Genomic DNA, 17,088 nt, shown 5'->3' with positions numbered 1-17,088 from the left:
TCAACTTCCACTCGAAAACAAAACAAAAAACTTCAATGACTCCCTACTGTCCAGTCCATAAAATCCAAGCTCCTAGACCTGAAACTCAACACGTGCCCTGCTCTGACTCTGATGGAACTTTCCAGTCTCCTTGCCTCCAGTTTCCCTTTTCCCACTTACCTGACATTTCAGCCAAACCTATCTCATGTTTTCTCTCCTCTGAGCCTTTAGCTCATCTGGAATGCTTACTGCTCCCCTCTCCCTTCCTCCAAGACCCCAAAATCAAGCCCAGCTCCATGGCCATCACCACCAGGAAGGCACGTATTCTGCTGAATCCACACTGACTCCAAGTCTCCAACCCAGCCACCCCCTGCCTCTGCCCCTCAACTCATCAGCGCCCTTCTCATGGTGTGGCTTCTGTTGGGGAGAGTTTGAGCTCCTGCGACGGGCCTCCCAGGTAGTCAAGCCAGCCCCACCGTTGATCAGGACTCTTTCAATTGTGAGAAACCCACGTTGAATCTCTTTAAGTGCAAAAGGTCACTGCTCAGCAGTAAACACACACAGAACAGGGGAGCCAGCAGGCAGGATTCAAGGTACTTTTCTTTCTCTCTCTCTTTGTCTCTCTCTCCACTCCTCCCTTTCTTTTCTTATTTCTACTTTTCTCGACGTGATGGTCTCATTTCCTACTGTAGCTGGAGAAGGGGGCTTCTGGTGATTCTAGCTTACATCACGCTTAGAACTTGGGATCTCAGAGAATGGAAGACCACCTTCCCTGACAGTTCTGACGGCAAAATTCTAGGTACGACACTGGCCTGGCTTAGGTCATATGACCTTCCCAGAGCCAATCAGTCCGTGGCCTGAGGAATAGGGTTCTCTGATTGGCCAGGCCTGTGTCATGTGACCGTGGCAGGCTTTGCACCACCTTTAGAGGTTCTACTCGGAATACGCCCCCCAGGAAAGAATGTTGGTTGCCAGAAGACAAGGCGGAAGAGAGACAGAGAGAGAGAGAGAGAGTCGCTAACCTCAGAACCCCCGCAACACCCAAGCGTGAGGACTGGTTCACATCGTGGATTCTCCACTTAGCTGTTACCCACAACCAGTGATGGCTGAAGAGCCGTGGATGGGGAGAACACCAGCTCACGTTTGGCCAGTACCAGTGTGCCGGGCACTTATTCTAAGCACTTCCACATGTTAACTCACTCATTTCTCATGACAACCCTAAGAGCTGAGGACAATTATTAGGTGAGAAAAGTGAGGCCCCAAAAGGTAAGCCACTTGCCTAAGGCCCTCCAGCTAAGAAGTTGGGGCCCAGGGGTGTGGTCCCAGAACCTATGCCCTCCCCACTGAAGGATACTTTGGACAAGAGGACCTTGGTTGTGGCCAGTGCGCCCACACACAGGAGAGCTAGAGAGTACACACATGTACAGGAGTACATTCCGGAGAGCCAGAGAAACCTGCCCCCACACGGTCATAACCTCCAACCTGCCCAGATTTTTCTTCATCAGAATAGCCCAGGAGCCTGGCTGGCGGTATCTGTCTGGCTCTGCCCCAAGAGAGGAGGCGTGATACGACACCCCAGCCCTCACCAGCCCTCACCAGCCAGTCCCTCCCGCTCCAGCTAGTCTGGACTCCTCAGTCAGCTGGGGTTCTCCACCCCTGGACGCCCTGAGCTCCTCCCTCAGCGACAGGTGCAGCAGGGGGCAGGAGACAGGAGGCCGTGGAGGCCCCAGTGACAAGAACAGAAACCAGAGCCCCAGGCCAGGACAGCACTGGAGAGGAATGCGGAGGAGACAGACAGAAAGAGAAGAGGAGGAGACAGACAGAAGGAGACAGACAGAGGAGAAGACACACAGGAAGAGAGCAAAGGCAGAATGTAGGAAACAGAGATGGGGCTGCGTCCTCCCTCGCCCTTCCCACAGGCAACACATCTCTCTCTTGTCTCGGGGCTGAAAGCAAGAAGGGGAGAGGGAAGACCTTGTAAATGAGGCAGGTGAGAGTTCTGCAGCTACATGTCTCAGTTTCAATTCTCTTCGAGTCCCTGATGCAGAACGAGCACCTCCGGAGGGGAAGTGAGTGAAGATGGGTGCCCATGGGAAATACCCCTCCCTCAACCCCACTTTGGGCAACAGGCCCGATGCTTAGAGGGCCCCAGAAACACCTTCCTGACAGGGCTCCAGAGACCAAAGCCCATGGCCACTGAGCCCTGCAAAGTGGCAAAAGGAGAAGGCAGAGGGACACATGCCAGACCCTGCCCATGTCTCCCCAGGGATCTGAATTCTCTTCCCACCCCACATCACACAAAACCCCCATTCTCTCAGAATATCTGATACCTCCCGTGGAACAGGAACTTGAGGTCTGGCTTTGTCCCCAACCAGCTGTATGACCGTGGTTAACCTCTTCCCTTCCGAAGACCTCAGTCTGCCATCTCCATAGTGAGCGGCCCTTTGGGGGCTGGCGCTCTGCGGTCCTGGGACTCTGTTGGCCCTCACCAGCCTTCAAAGCCACTGGTGCTCTCAGAAGGATGCTGGTCAGCCTCCCCCAGCTGTCCACCCTACCCGTCTCCCGGAAAGCCCCCTATCCTGTCCAATGTCCCACCTCCTTCTAGCAAACTGTAGCTGGCCCATGCCCTCCGGGCCTTGCAAGGAGCTGACCACCATCCACAGAAATAAGAGGACCCGACGTGAGACGGAAAGTGAGAGCGGCTGATTCCTCCCTACTGGAGAACACAGCGGCACCAGGCCGGCCTGGCCTTTTGCCTGACGGCCCGCGTTTAAGACAGTGCGTAATGCGGCCACAGCATAGGCTTCCGCACCCCTGACTCCCTAGAATAGGAATGATTTGCAAAAGAGAGTAAGTGGAGGCCTAGAATGGCAGGTCAGAAACCCCTGCCCAGATGCCAAGAGACAGCCAGGAAGGCAGGGGGGCCGGGTGGGGAGGGAGGATGACCCGTGGGCACACTGGCCTCCTTCTCACGGATGCCCCGAGGAGGGCGCTGGGAGCAAGGCGCGTCCCGTAACCGCAGCCTGCGCCTGGTGTCAGCCGCGTGGCGCTGCGCAACACCCCCCCCCCCGCCCCCGCCCGTCCCCGAAAACCAAAGGCGCCCCTTCCAGAGAAGAAAAAGGAGGGAGCCTCATCATTAATAGCGCTGGCGGCAAGGTAAAGCCACCCGCCCGCTCCGGCGCACCCTCGCCCATAATTATGCCAGCGAGGCTTTCATCCCCACGCGCGCACGCCGAAAGTTTATTGTTGTATTTCGGCCTTTTGTTCAGTCTCCTGTGCCTTTTATGCAAGGGGAAGGGTGCTGAGGGGTCAAAGCATCCTCCCCCGGCTCCTCTCTCTGTCAGTCCTTTTAGAAAAACACCCAAAGCCATAATTTGTCTTAGAATTTCTTTTGAAACAGCTACAAGAAAGACTCGCGACTGCTCTTTTCCCTCTGTTTCTGATTCCAGCCATCCCTTTATCTGGCTTTCATTAGAGCCTCGGCCGCGCCTCTTTTGTGGGAGAGACTTATGGGAACCCAGGCAGTTTCCCAGCCGCTGTGATGTTGCTAAAGATTAAAAAGGAGCTTTGAAGCTGTACCAGTTCTCTCTGCGCCCCCTCGGTACAGGGCCTCAGAAAGACCCAAGCCATCTGGCAAACCTGACATAAAGACAAAATAAAGTGATTGAGACTGGCTCTTCAAAGCCACAATGGCAGATTTGTTGATTTGGGCGTTATCTTTCATGCAAGGCCCTCAGAAGTCACCAGAACACCTAGGTAATCTCGGGCAGGCCTCACTGGACTGGACAGGCCGAGGCTCAGAGAGGGACCCGGCAGCTCCTGGTGGGGCTGAGGGATGGACCGAAGGCTGCTGGAGGTGGGCCCCGGGAAACTCAACAGTTGGAGCCGGAGCCGGGCCCTGGCCGTGGTTTACAGTGAGGACCGCCAACCTGGCCCCCGCCTCGTGTCCCATCTCAGGAGGGGTGCCTGACACCGGCCAGACGGAGTCAGAGCGAGAAGCTGATGTGAGGCTGTCCTGAGCAGGAGGGGAGCGGCAGGAAGATGAAAGGCCGCTGCCCTAATTGCAACCGACAGCCCGTTAGTAACGCCCGGGCAGCTTCCATATCGGAACCTGCTTCTCACGGCTTCCGGCTGGGCAAGGCCTGGGGCAGATGGCTGTCTGCCGGGGCCCGCGGGAGGATCTCCCTTCTGACTGATGCTGGGACGAGCAAAGATCCTGGAGGGAAAGAACCAAAAAGCAGCCCTGAGCCAGTCCTCCATTAACACCCCGCCTGACCCCCAAGTGACCTGGAGCCCGGCCCTTGCTGGACCTCAGTTTGCCCTCCTGCAAAAGAGACCTAGTCGACACTCATGGACAGAGTCTCTCCTATCCTGTTGGGGAGCAGTGTCCAGAGCCAAAGCCTTGGGTCATGGACGCTCCTCTGGCCTGGATGGGAGCCTGGAGGGGATGATGCCAGAGCCAGCACTACACATGAACAGACGCCCCCCCACAGACTGAGCTTCAGTGCAGGAATCTGGGGGACACCCACACACACACCTACTACTGATGTGACCTCACGCAACCCGCTCCCCTCTCAGTGCCTCGGTTGTCCTCATGTTCAGGAGCTGGAAGTTCAGGAGTTGGAATACACTAGAGATGTTCAGGTGCTGGGGAGAACTGGGGTTCCATGAACATTCCTGAGGGGGCCAAGGGGAGGTCAAGAGGGAGCTGAGCAGGTACTACTCTGGGGTCCTCCAAATAGAGCATTCATCTGTTATGCACACTGAGCTTCAATAAAATCTCCAGGATTTTTTATTTTAAGGTTCCACTGATTAAAACACACATACAACTTAAAAGCCACAAGTTGAGAGGGTCTGCTCCTTCTTTCTGACCTCCCCGAATCTGTGATTCACATCGGACCGCAGTGAGCTCAACCAAGAGCTAAACTTCATTCTATCCAGTTTTAACCAAATGATGAGCTCCCAAAGTCTGACCATGGATCAGCAACCAAGTCTCTATTGAAAATCTTACTCTGCACTTGCACCGGGGAGAATGTAACACCTGCGTGTCCTCAAACACCAGACCCAGAAAAGATATCTAAGGGATGTTCACATTCACAGGGGACGGGATAGATCAGCATCTGCTTTCTAAACCAGAGAGAGGTGGCCACTGATCACAGGCCTGGGGGACAATTCATCTATCCCCATATTCCTGTGCCCCCTCCCTCTAGCCAGATGCAGGACTGGGGCCCCAGCTCTTCCTCCGCTGCCCTGTCCCTTTCAGAGAGTCCAAAGAGGAAACGTCTCAGTTTCCTTTCCATCACAGCTGGCCCCAACCACCCTTCCTTCCTGTGAAGAGCACAGCTGGCGCCAGGGTGGGAGGTCCACAGCAGAGACTTCCTGGCACCTTGGTAGTGACGTGCCAACATGAGATTAGGCTTCATCTCTATGTCCTTCCAAAGAGAGAGAGGAAGCCCAGCTCCTGGAGAGGTAGGGCCACAAATGAGCACATGTGGGAGGGGGCATCCTGCCCACCAAACCCTAAAGGGAGTCTTCCAGAGTAGTCCCTCCTTTTGTAATCACGCCTCCCCAGCATCTGGTGAACTCCTACTCATGCTTCAAAACCCATCCCCAGTGTCACTCCCGCCTTGAAGCCCTTCTGAGCTTCCCTCTCCCTCAGCTCATATGCCGCTTCATCCACATCTGTCTTGGGTAACTCTGAAATTAAATGGCAATAGTTTTTTCAGGCAGCAGGCACACATCTGGAAATCAAAGGATCTCGGTTCAAATCCCAGCTGTCTTATTCACCAGCTGTGGGACCTTGAAGAGGTCCATTTTCCCCTCTGAGCCCCAGTTTCCTCATTCATAAAGTGGAGAACACAGAACTTATCCTCTAGGGTTGTGTTGAGGGTTAAAGAAAGCGATATATGTGAAAGAGCTGAAAATTCTGTCCAACACAGAGAGGCACTCAAAATGAGTGAGCTCCATTCCTTCCTTTGTAGAAAGTGACCTTCTCAAGGGCAGGAACCAGGTCTTCATTCACCTTCTCATTCACTCATTCATTCATTCACCCACTCATTCACTCGTTCATTCAGCCATCATCACTGAGCTCCTGTAGAGGAGCAAGCCCTGAGCCAGAAGCTGGGTTCTGCAGCAAGTCACAAGACAGACACTTTCCAGGTGCCCATAAATCTCCCAGTTGGTCGTCCTCACCCATGTGTCGTAGAACCCGCTTTGGATGACACTGACTCCACCCTTCCCAGGCGGCCGGACCAAGGGCAGGTCTGCCGGGTCCAGGCTGGAAGTTGCCAGCCCCACCCCAGGATCATCAGCAGACCTCTCTCCTGCAGTCGGTGTCTTCTGGAGGCAGAGCCTTGTCCAACACTCGGGGAGAAGAGAAATGAAGACACGCCATGCTTCCACTCTCAGGGAGCTGCTGGTCTGGTGGGGAAGACACCCGTTTCATCCCTGGGGAGTTGTCAGCCTGATGGAAGAGACTGACATCGTTCTCAACCTTGGAAACTCCCAATCTGATGGGAGAGTCCTAATTTCTTGATTTGGGGAACTTCCAGTCTGAGGACAGAGAGCAGAGTCACATTTTCCCTGATAATGGTGGCTCTTAGTTTGATGGGGGAGACACATTTATCTCTGATTGTAGAATTCCCAGTCTGATGGAGGAGACACATGGCTCTTGATCTTGGACCAGTCTATCACTGATGGAGGAGTGTGGAAGGGAAGGGTTGTTCCCATCCCAGGAGGGCACCTCCTCTGATGGGAGAGGCAGTCTGTGCCCATAGATAGCTTGAGAGGCAGATAAAACAACATATATGGAAAAAAGAGATCCATGTAGAGTCCCTTTGAAAAGCTAGCTGTGCAGTATCTCTATCTGTTTGTAGACTCAGAAGTGATATTCCTGGCTTTGCTGACACACCATCCTAATCCACAGGGCAGGACACAAATGACAGAATCATTGCCTCACAAGCATCCAGCCAAGCCCCCTCACCAGAGAATCCAAGCCAGAGCTGGCCTGAGGCCCCAGTCGCTGGCATCTTGTGCCAGTCTTTGCCAGGGGAGGGCTTTCTCACGATCAGGGACATCTGGGCTGGCCCAGCTCCCAGAGGCCACCGACATAAAAAGCGAGGGGCTCAGCGGAAACACCATCTGCACATCATAAAGCCGCGTGGTGGTTCCCAGAGGCTGCCTCCAGCTGCGCCCGTGCTGCCCGGGAAAAGCAGAGGAAGGCACCAAGTGACCAGGAGGGGCAGGGGGAAGGATGGCCAAGAGGAGAGAGCCAGGCTGTAACTCCTCTCCCTAGCACCCTGCGCCCTTTGGAAGTTAACGTCACCTGGTTGGTCTCCCTGTCGCTGCCCGGGATCACAGGTTCTAACCATCCCTGAAGGTGACCTGTGACGCGAGCAGTATGCAGTGGCCGTGATGCACTCAGATCTGAGGGTTGAACTGCCTGGATTCGAACCCTAGATTTACTCATTAGGGCAGGAGATAGACTTCCCTGCGCCTCTTTTCGGGCCGGTGCCTTGGAGAGGACAGTAACCACACCCATGTCCGGAGGTTGCTGCGAGAACTAAAAGAAGTAATACACGTATTGAGCTGTACCCTTAAGATGTGTGCACTCGTTACACTTTAATAAATTTTTATTACAACAGAGGTAATAGGTGTCCCGTGTCTGCTTTGCCCGATTTCAAGAAATGTCTGACACTATTGGCTCTTACTATTATCATTGTTACCTTCCCTCCCACACACTAGCCTCAGGCTTCTGGAGGAGCAGGCACCTGTAAGTGGCGGAGGCGTTGAGGATATTTCATTGGCCGCTCTCTCCAAGGCCCCGCCCCCAGCACCACGGCCACAGCTGATTGGACAAGGGGTAGGACGTGGCCTAAGGAAAGTTTACCTATTGGCAGTTGCGCAGAGCCTGTCAGGTTCTCTGGGGAATTTGAACTCGGGATCAGGCTGTCAGGTGTAGTGGATGGAGGATCACATTGGGCCGCGAAGAGCTGAGGAAGGAGAAAGAGACGAGTGACTGAGAACAGCAGAGATGAGAGAGACACAAGGTTCCGGAAAGACAGAAAGAGATGACAGACGGGGGGGGGGGGGGGGGGGGGGGAGGGGGGGCAGGCCTCCAGTGCCCGGGTTTGGGTGCGCACGTGATTTCCCAGGAGACAAGGCTGTGCTGCCTCTCCTGACTTTGGAGCCTAGGAGATGAGTTTGGCCAAGAAGCACAAACACACCTACACACACACACACAGGCCAGACATGCACACCACACCCCACCCTACCAACATGCACGCACCGCTTTCTACATTTTCTTTACAATTCCCTGCCCATGCCTGAACGACTTCCAGAATGGTGACTCCCAAAGGAGATTAATTCTGTCGTGTGGCTCTAGGAGAAAAAATACCGTTGCACGGAGAGACCTAATGGGGCGTTTCATAAAGTGTCTAAACTGTGGTGTAGGAGCCTTTGCGTAAAACTTCATTAAAATCACATTACCTGCCGTCTCTCGGTCCTGCTCTCCTCCATGCCAGCTCGGAGGGTTTGACCCTCGTGGCTAGCGAGACGGCTGCTGGCAGCTCCTAGAGCTGAACCCTCCCTTAAACACAGCCAGCGGGAGGGGTCCTTGGGTCTTGGTTTGGGCTCCCCTGAAGGGAACACTGAGATAAAGATTTGAGGACGAGCGGTTTACTGGGACGCGATCACAGGAAACACTGGTAGGGAATGGGGAAGCCAGCCAGGGAAGGGAATGAAGCCAATAAAGGATGTGTTCTGAAGCCAGTTATCTCTGTGGGCGGCCGGAGCCTGATCTCACCAGGGAGCTGTGAGAGACAGGGTCAAGCATGCACTCGGAGGGGGATCAGGTCGTTCATCCACCAGCCTCCGTCAGCCCCTGGTTGAGGGCTGCATCAGGATGGGGTCTAGAACTCCTCACATCCCGCACACTAGGCACCTCACTTGCCTCGCCGTGGTCCCAGCCCTGGCTGCTCCTTAGTGGCACTGATTCCCTGACACCCTGGCCTGCCACCTGCATGAACCCGGAGGGCTCAAGCAGCCTGAGAGAGCCCTCCGGAAGAGTCCCAAGGACTGGCAGTTGGAATCTCAGCCAGTGTTCATGGAAAGAGCAAATGCCAAGAGCACTAAGGTCGGGGCACGGACAGAGGCTGTCACATCGCCAAAAATCTCATTGTATCTCCAAGGTTCTGACTGGATTGTGTTTGTCTCTGGACCTATCACTGACACCAGAGGGATGTCCTGTGCCAACTGAATCGGTCTGGAGCGGTGAGATGGTGGGGCAGGGGCATGAGGGGGTGGTGAGGAGGCGTTCCCTTGTACTACATCCAAATGAATGGGAGTGGACCACAGCAACTCTTGGAAATAAGGGAAATGGGTGCTGGGCTGCAACACGAACATGACACACAAGTGACCACCCCTCATGCCCAAGCCGCCAAATTAAGTGGAAGGTGACAAGGTCAAAGGTTCTTCCAGCCAAACCTTTAAGCTGGCCACTTGCCCTTATTAGAGTACAAAGCGTTAATGGAGCGGTGACTTGTGCCAGACATCGTCCAGGCTCCGGGGAGGCACCCGTGAAAAGGTGGTGCTTCTGTTCCCTGAGCGTTCACGGGCAAGGGTAGCCGCAGGGGAGGAAAGGACAGCAATTACTATTTCAAGTACGATTGCATCAAATCCACTCACGAGATGCCACTGGTTGCAACACACAATTATTTGGTGGACCACCAAGAAAAACGAAAAGCCACCAATTAAATGATGTTATACCGTGGATGGCAATTCATCCCAATTTCAGAAATATGAAATGTAAAAAAAAAAAAAATGCACATCTTAGAATTGATGGGCTTGTGGTTATATTTTTATCAGTTTCGTTTGCGAAGGGTGTTTTCATAGACACTGTCTCGCTCTCTGCTCACCACAAACCTACTGAGGGTAATATCACTGCCATTTTCCACTCCATGAAACTGTACTCAGAGAGGGCAAGTGACTTGCCCGAGGTCACTGAGCTACTGACTGGTCAAAGTGGAAGTCAACCCCAGGTCTTTCTGGTTGCAGAGCCACGACACCACCAAGCCTCCTGGCGAGCTTCTTGGACTCTTGATTCTTCTTTTTACAAAATGTGGGCCCCTATCTCCCCTTCCCTCCTCCAGGACTGACGGGGAGCCCCACAAGCACCTCTTTTCTCTGCTCCCAGCGACACACAGGCCCACACTTGAGATATTTACAGTCCCAGGAACTCTCTTCCTTCCAGACAAGAGGCCACGGGCACACAGTACCATATTCCACTCACCACCAGCTCCCTTCAAGGGTCTTGCCATGGTGAGCACTCTTCAAACCTGGGTCCCTGCTGGAGATTCTATTGCTTTTTTTTTTTTTTTTACTTTTTTAATGTTTATTTCTGAGACAGAGAGAGACAGAGCATGAGTGGGGGCGGGGGGGGGGGTTGCAGAGAGAGAGGGAGACACAGAATCTGAAGCAGGCTCCAGGCTCTGAGCTGTCAGCACAGAGCCCGACGCGGGGCTCGAACTCACAAACCGTGAGATCATGACCTGAGCCGAAGTCGGCGGCTCAACCAATTCTATTTCTATTTCTATTCTATTTCTAAGGAGCCAGGCCCTTGCCCCTTGGAACAGCTTACACTACAATGATTTCCTAGTGGCTTCCGTGGAAGTTTCCTCATATAAAGGCCTAAATGGCTGCAGGCTGAGAACCAGGGCTGGCTTTATAGAGCAAGCCACCTAGGCAGTTACATGGGAGTTCACACTTAGCTTAATGCTCTGGACCCCACAGATTACATAGCAGATCCTGCTCCTGCTTAAAAGCATCTGAGCAAGGAGCCTGCCTTGTTACTCCCCACCCCTGAGACTCCTGAGGGGAGTTCAGGTCACCTCTGTGTGCTCTGGGAACAGGCAGTGCTCTGTTCCCAGAGCAGAGGGAGTGCTCCATTAGTCCTGAAAGTACTGAAAGAAGTGTGTGTGTGTGTGTGTGTGTGTGTGTGTGTGTGTGTGTGTTGTGCACTCTGAGGTGCAAGTAACAGAAATCCAGTTCAAAGTAGCCAAACTCAAAGAGGGAGTTTATTTTCCCACTGGATTGAAAAGCGTAAGAGGCTGATGATCCAGAAACTCCCGTACTGTCAGTCACCAGGATATTTGCTCTAGGCCCTGCTTTTTCCACGCTGCCTTTATTCTCAGGCCTCGACAGCTCTAGGCTGACATGCTACAGCTTAGCAACCTCAGGAGAAACCTTCTCACCAAAACTTCCCATCAAAATCAAGCCTCAGTCACCCGCCCACCCCTTGCCAATCGTTCAACCAGGGGCTGTGATATTCTCATTGGCCAGGCCCCAGTCACATGCCTACCCCTGAGCCAATCACTGGCCCTAGAAGCTGTGATACTGCCATTGGCCGGTGTAGGTCACATGACCACTCCTGAACTAGTCACCGGCCCTGGCAGGTGAGATGCCCTCATTGGCAGGATTGGGTCACGTCAGGGAGAGGAGGCTCTCCAGATGGAACTCAGGATACGTTCTCAGGGGAAAAAAAGGAACTTGGTGCCAGACGGTCTTGTACAACCACTGAACCCTGAGGCTTCATTGTCCTCGCTTGTCTCAACTGTGGGCAACCTGAGACCCCTGTTGACTAGGAAGGGTGGCCTTGGGAACCTGGCAAAAGAGGAAGGTCTGGGAAATATCACACACCAGACAAGCAAAAAGCCAAAACTGGGCAGAAAAGGCAGGGGCTGAGGCCAGGTGGTCATTCTGCACAATTACCACCAGAGGGCAGGCTTGCCTAGAGATGATGGAAAACAGGACGTGGTCAGAGGGCAGCCGTTAGGTGAGTCTGTCCCAACCCTCTGATCATAGCAGGTGCCTACTGCTATACTTACTGCCAAGCCTTATGAAGCCCAACCCTGTCCTAAGCACTTTCCATGCATCAACTCACTGAATAATCAGCAATGACGTTGGCACTTTTTTTTTTTTTTTAACCCCATTTTATAGATGAGGAAACCAAAGCTTTGGAGAAGTTTTAAGCAATGGGTCCAAGGCCTTACAGCCAGAAAGGGGAAAGTTATGCAACTGTTCTACTAAACCCTGAGCTTCCTGAGGTCAGGGGTTGTGTCTTGCTCTTGTCTGAGGTCCCCACAGACCCTAACACAATCACTATTTGTTTAATGAATATCTCTTAAAGTGAGAATGTGGGCTCAAGGGCTGTCCAGATGTGCTGCGTCTTGGAAGATGAGTCTTAGAGGCTGTCAGGGACCAGAGGGACCACAGCACACCAACAGAAGAGGCATTTGTAGATTGGCAGCGGCTTGGCAACTCTGAAGTCTCATTGTAGGTCACTATTTACGCCTGTTCCAGGGGTGGCTAGCTGTGCAGATAGGAGAGGAAGAGCACGGGGCCCCCACTGTGGGCTAAACACTATGCTAAGTGCTTCGAGGGAGACAGAGGTAAGTGTGACACAAACCCCTACCTCTGCTTGGGAGAAGAAATCAGTTTTGGCTGGAAAGAAGAACCCAGAAGTAAGGTCCTGACTCCCATAAGAGCAAACTTCAACCCTCTAATCAAAAATGTGTTATGTACATGCTAAGTGCCAGGTGCAGCAGATACAGCAGTGAACACAGCTGAAAGATAGACACAGCTCAGGGCACCCAAGTGGCTCAGTCGGTTAAGCATCTGATTCTTTTTTTTTTTTTTTTTTTTTTTTTTAATTTTTTTTTTCAACGTTTTTTATTTTTATTTTTGGGACAGAGAGAGACAGAGCATGAACGGGGGAGGGGCAGAGAGAGAGGGAGACACAGAATCGGAAACAGGCTCCAGGCTCCGAGCCATCAGCCCAGAGCCTGACGCGGGGCTCGAACTCACAGACCGCGAGATCGTGACCTGACTGAAGTCGGATGCTTAACCGACTGCGCCACCCAGGCGCCCCATCATCTGATTCTTGATTTTGGCTCAGGTCATGATCTTAAGGTTCATGGGATTGAGCCCCACATCAGGCTCTGCACTGATAGCACAGTGTCTGCTTAGGATTCTCTCTCTCTCTCTCTCTCTCTCTCTCTTTCTCTTTCTCTCTGCCCCTCTTGCGCTTGCACTCTCTCTCTTAAAATAAATTTAAAAAAATAGACAGCTCTTGCCTTCATGAAACTCAGTCTAAGGGGGAGACTATAATAAACAGATATGTAATTGCAAATGTGATGTTTAAAGGAAACAGGAAGGGGTGCCTGGATGGCTCAGTCTGTTAAGCGTCTGACTTTGGCCCTGGTCATGATCTCACAGTTTGTGACTTTGAGCCCTGTGTCAGGTTCTGTGCTGACAGCTCAGAAACTGGAGCCTGCCTCAGATTCTGTCTCCCTCTCTCTCTGCCTCTCCCCCACTCGTGCTCTCTCTCTCTCTCTCTCTCTCTCTCTCTCTCTCACACACACACACACACACACACACACACAAAAACAAGTAAATTTTTTAAAAAGTTTAAAGGAAATGGGGAAAGTACAAGGCGCTATGAAAGAGACTAAAAGGAGACTCATTTAAGCAGGGTTTGGGGAGTTACCTTTCTGAGGTGACAAAAGATGAAAAGGAGCCAGCCATATGAAGAGTGTGGGAATGGCATATCTGGCAAAGGGAACAGCCTGTAGGCAGGTCCTGCATGGTAGGAAAATGTGGCATGTTCAAGGGACTAAAATTAAGAAAATTATTTCTGGAGTGTAATGAGTCAAAGTGGGTCACGGTGCAAGATGAATCAGAGAGGAGGGCCAGGGCAGAACAAAAGCTCAGGTTTTATCTGAGTGTAAAGGGAGACCACCAAAGAGTTGTGAACAAGGCACTGGTTCAGTCTAAGCTGATCTATGTTCATAAAGGTCACTCTGGCTTTCATGGGGAGAGTGGTTTGAGAGTGGGGCAGAGTGGAAGCTGGAAGACATGGCAGCTCTTACTAAGTCAATGTCAAGGGCACATAGAGGGGTGGCTCTTTCCTCCTAACGGGGGCATCTAGAAAGGCTTTGAGGAGGGGTCTTCACCCCAACTGAAAACTCAACAGGCGAGGATGAAGGAGAAGGCTGCATCCCCCACTCCAATCTTTTCCCTTCTGAACAAAGGAGAAACTTCTGTTTTTCCTTTCCCGCCGCAGAAACCAGAAAGAGATGGCCATTCATCAATCAGTGCCTTCCGAATTACCTACGTGTAGGGCTAACCAATAATTACAACAAACCATCAGCAGTTCCAAGTGTGAATGGCTCAATGACATTGTAAAATTTGGCATAAATAGATCTGGCTGAGCCTCACACATTTTCTCATGGGGTTAACGATGTCAGCAGTTCCGAGTCTGATCCCTACTGGCCTCTGAAAGACAAGATCACAGAAGAGAAAGAGGCAGAAAGAGCTTCCCTGGTGGCATTTCCCCAAACAAATGGGCACATTTGCCTCTCGGATGAGCAGGGCAAGAGTCAACCAGGCCAACCAGAATGTGATTAGTCAGAAAGAGTCTCTCTGTCAGCTCTTTATCGGTGACCAGTCTCACAAGGGGCAAGAGTTCACGTTTTGTGAAGCCTGTTGTGTTTGTTAAATACCGTGTGTTTTTATTCAACCAGGTACTGCCTGCCAGCCAAGTTTATACAGCAATGTGCCTCCGGGCTCCGTCCATCTCAGACCAGTTACTGGTCCTCCCTGTTGTACACATCGTCCTCTTATCAGGTCCTCATAACTGAAGTCCCCTCAAAGCAGATAGAGAACTGAGTTTAGAAACTGTTTTTACTTCTACTGAATTGCTTTGCCTATCCACCATTCATTCACCAATCCTGTGGTAACAGCATCTTAATTTTTCTTGGGGACCTCAACTTAGGCCACATGGTTTGGTGGCACAAGCCTCCCACTAAGGCTCCAGGACTAGACAAGATTTGGCTTGTCATTGAATTCTACCACCAGCGTGACCAACCCCAGCCCCACCCCCACCCTTTCATGCTAATTGGTTCAGAGTCGGCACAAGATCTAAATTGGCCGGGTCAGATAACCTCATGAGTTTTTGCTGGACCACTAGGGAAAGAAACATTCTCTTTTCTCTGAACTGGGATTTATGAGGATGGCAGCCTGGAGCCATGATAGCCTGTCTGAAAAGAGGACAAGTGCAGAGGAAGCAGAACCCAAAGGCAGAGGAAAGCATGAATCTGGTGGCATCATTTGAGCTCCTGGAGGTAGCATTACCTGAAGCTCTGCCTCATTAGGGGTGGGTTTTAGATACCACCAAAAAAAAGCATTCTGATGATCACACAGACCCTGAGCAATGCAAGGGCGAGAACCAGAAATCCTGAATTCCGGTGCTGTGTTCTTACCCTGTCTTGTATTCCAGATGACTGTATCCAACCGCATGCCCAAACTTGACAAATCTGCATGACTTTATGGTTTACTAAAAGATGGATACTTGTTTTTAAACATCTGATTACAACAGTGTTTCATCTAACTGAATCACAGAGTCATGGAAGGGCCCCTAGAGATCATATCATTGAGCGGTTTTCAAAGATTTTTAACAACTTCTCATTTCAAACAAAGTCATAAGCAGAGCTCCTGTATATAAGCAACAAAAGCAGTGTCTTGTTAGTGCAAATGTGTTTTATCTTTTCGGTTACAAGTTTTAACATTTACTTTTAGAATCAATGAAAACTCAAATTTTGATTTATTTGTTTCCAAGGTATAAAAATTGGTTATATAGGAAACCAATAAAGAAAATCAATGAGGGGTGCCTGGGTGGCTCAATCAGTTGAGTGCTTGACTCTTCATCTTGGCTCAGGTCATGATCTTACAGTTTGTGAGTTCGAGACCCGCATTGGGCTCTGTGCTGATGGTGTGGAGCCTGCTTGGGATTCTGTCTCTCCTTCTCTCTGCCCCTCCTCCATTTGTTCTCCCTCTCTCTCAAAAAAAAAAGAAAAAAGAAAATCAATGAAAACAAAATTGGTTCTTTGAAAAGATCAATAAAATCAATGAGCCTCCAGCCAGCCTAAGGAAAAAAGAGCAAGGACAGAAATTACTAATGTCAGAAATGAAAAAGAGGACATCACTACAGATCCTATGGACATTAAGATGATAAAGAAATACTGTGAACAACTCTATGCCCATAAATTTGATAATCTAGATGAAATGGACAAATTCCTTGAAAGACACAATTTGCCAAACTTACAGAAGAAGAAATAGATGATATGAATAGGACTTTATCTATTAAAGAAATTAAACCAATAAACAAATAAAACCTTCCAAAAGAGAAATCACCATTCCCAGGTGGGTTCACTGGTGAAATCCATACAACATTTAAGAAAGAAATTATATGGGGGCACCTGGGTCGCTCAGTCGGTTAGGCGTCCGACTTCGGCTCAGTTCACGATATCGTAGTTTGTGAGTTTGAGCCCCGCGTTGGGTTCTGTGCTGACAGCTCAGAGCCTGGAGCCTGCTTCGGATTCTGTGTCTCCCTCTCTCTGCCCCTTTCCCGCTCATGCTCTGTCTCTCTCTGTCTCTCAAAAATGAATAAACATTAAAAAAAATTTTTTAATTAAAAAAAATTTTTTTAAGAAATTATATGAACTCTCTATAATCTCTTTCAGAGATAGAAGCAGAGGGACTACTTCCCAACTCATTCTATGAGGCCAGCGTTACCCTAGTACCAAAACTAGACAAAGACATTACATGAAAACTAAACACCAATATTTCTCATGAACATAGATACAAAAATTCTCAACAAAATATTATCAAACCCATAATGTATAAAAGAATTATATCCTATAATTGGGTGAGATTTATCCAAGGTTACAAGGCTAGTTAACAATCAAAAATCACTTAATGTAATTCATTGTATCATCAGGCTAAAGAAGAAAAATAACATGATCATATCAGTAGAAGTAGAAAAAGCATTTGACAAAATCCAACATCGATTCATGATTTAAAAAAAAAACTTTCAGGAAAGTAGGAATAGAAGGGAACTTCTTTATCTTGATAAAGAAACCTATAAACCCAAAATAGATGAAAGAAATGGACATAAGACAGGAAGCCATCAAAATCCTAGAGGAGAAAGCAGGCAAAAACTTCTTTGACCTTAGCCGCAGCAACTTCTTACTCAACACGTCGCCAGAGGCAAGT

At 50.5% G+C, this 17,088-nt stretch overlaps 1 long non-coding RNA gene across 1 annotated transcript; it reads left to right on the top strand.

Moving 5' to 3' along the window:
• Positions 1–973: 973 nt before the first annotated feature.
• LOC131499237 (uncharacterized) lies at positions 974–3,674 on the top strand. The gene is made up of 2 exons (XR_009255768.1): positions 974–2,757; positions 3,429–3,674. It is a non-coding gene; the product is annotated as an uncharacterized LOC131499237 (long non-coding RNA).
• Positions 3,675–17,088: the final 13,414 nt, after the last annotated feature.

Source organism: Neofelis nebulosa, chromosome 17, assembly GCF_028018385.1.
Source record: "Neofelis nebulosa isolate mNeoNeb1 chromosome 17, mNeoNeb1.pri, whole genome shotgun sequence".
In the NCBI taxonomy this organism is placed as follows: domain Eukaryota; kingdom Metazoa; phylum Chordata; class Mammalia; order Carnivora; family Felidae; genus Neofelis; species Neofelis nebulosa.
The sequence above is the reverse complement of the archived record's forward strand: the minus strand, read 5'-3'. Positions and strand labels throughout refer to the sequence as shown.